The sequence below is a fragment of the Microtus ochrogaster genome, chromosome 15 (assembly GCF_000317375.1).
Source record: "Microtus ochrogaster isolate Prairie Vole_2 chromosome 15, MicOch1.0, whole genome shotgun sequence".
Classification (NCBI taxonomy): domain Eukaryota; kingdom Metazoa; phylum Chordata; class Mammalia; order Rodentia; family Cricetidae; genus Microtus; species Microtus ochrogaster.
In genome coordinates this window covers 28404353-28406188 of record NC_022017.1, presented here as the reverse complement: position 1 = coordinate 28406188, position 1836 = coordinate 28404353, and the positions used below count along the sequence as shown (strand labels likewise).

Below are 1836 nucleotides of genomic sequence, written 5' to 3'. Positions count from 1 at the left end.
GTGCCTGCTTGTGCACTCTCACACGTACATGTGCACAAAGACTCCTGTTTGGAGCTCAGAGAACAACTTGTAGAGTAGGGTCTATCTCCCATGTGAGTCCCAGGGATCCAGCTCAGATCTCCAGGCTTCCTTGGGAAGTTCCTTCACCCACAGGCCATCTTTCTTGACCCTGGATGCTACTCTGCTCAGTGTTGGCCTGGACCAGACTCAGTTCCCAGCCCTTTTCTTTTTAGTTCCCAGACTCGTCTACAGAGGACTCAGGGTCTGCTTGTCCCCAAACATCACCTGCTGCATCCTCCTGTACTCCCCGTAGGTTGATTGAGCCCAGGGTGAATGAAATGTCTATTCTACTCTGTACACCTAACAGTCTTATGGGGTTTCCATGTAGACAGGGGCAGAGCCTCACCCTCTTTCTAGAGCCCCTGACCTTGGTCTACTCTTCCCCGCCTGGTATCTGAGATTTGCTAAGGGCAAGGGCTTTTCTCCTGGATTTGACTATCACACAAGGCCCTCACCCTATTCCCCCTGAATTAATATTCATTTTGATTTTACAGCACAGAAGTGGACATGCACACTGACTGCCCTGAGTCTCATACCTCAGCAGTGAAGTTAGTGTCCTCTCCCAAACTTTCCTGTAACGTTTTGAGCAGCCTGCTGAAGAAAGGGTCTTCATACTCAAAGCGCTGGGCATAAATGAGGGATGAAATCACATTGCATGTACCTTTGTTCAGGAGGGTGGTGGGATTAAAGGGTTGTCCTAGGAGCAGAGATGCAAGCAAGTCATGATATTGCTCATAAGTGCCTGCTCATATGGCTACCATATTCCCATCACCCACCTGCCTCCTTGGTGAAGGCATCACAGAGGTGTCCAGCCTCCTCTGTCACCCACTGCTCCAGAGATTTCTTGCCCAGGCCAAAGTCTCGCATGGTGGACACAGAGAATCGCCGCTGTTCTCGCCATTCGGGCCCATAAGGTGCAAACGCCACACCTGCAGGGACATCTGTGTGTAACCAAGGATACGAGGCTGTGCTGTCTGCTCTGCTCCCAACCTTTCCCTGTGGTCAGTCTGAGCCATCAGCGCCCCAGCACTTTGCTATCACAATCAGCATGTGCAGCTCAAAGGCTCCACCCTCCATGCAGTGATTTCCCTTCCACTATCTGAGCACTTCCCCTCCATTAGCCCCTGTCCATCTTCTGGTCACTGCTCCTCAAGCCCTATTCTCTCTGCCTGTCCCCACTATAGCTCTTTGCCTTTTGCTTTGGGCCCATAGCCCATGACATTATAGACAGGCATTGGAGGGCGGTCAGAGGTGGACTCTCCACAGGTCACCAGCACTTCCCGCACCGCCTTCAGTCCATTGATCACGACCACGGGCTTCCAGGCCATCTGCAGGCTGAACACATCACCATAGCGTTGACGAAGCTGAAGCAGAAATTCAGAATGCTTAGAAAATGGAGATCCCTAGTAAACAGGACAATATAACCTCAACACAGAACATGTGTGTCTGTGTGTTGTGTGTGTGTCACGTGTGCATTTGCGCATAAGCACATTTTGTGGTATGCATTGTGAACCTTTGTCCTGCCCTGTGCTGGGCAAATGCTCTACCACTGACCACATCTCTAGCCTGAGGTATGACACCTTATGCCTGCATGATCCTATCTTCTCAATCCAGCAAAGTTCTCACAGCAGATACGATCATTAAGCTGTCATCTTGTGAGAAAATGATCCGTGCTCCTTCATACCCCCACCATACATGAGGGAATTCGGGTTCCTGAGATGGACAGCTAGGCCTGCGACTGTACAGCAGCAAGAGATTACAACAGACACAGCCCAT

At 50.8% G+C, this 1836-nt stretch overlaps 1 pseudogene; it reads right to left on the bottom strand.

The window, feature by feature from the left end:
- LOC101985713 overlaps positions 1-1836 on the bottom strand; it is a 21741-nt pseudogene extending 19905 nt beyond the window's left edge.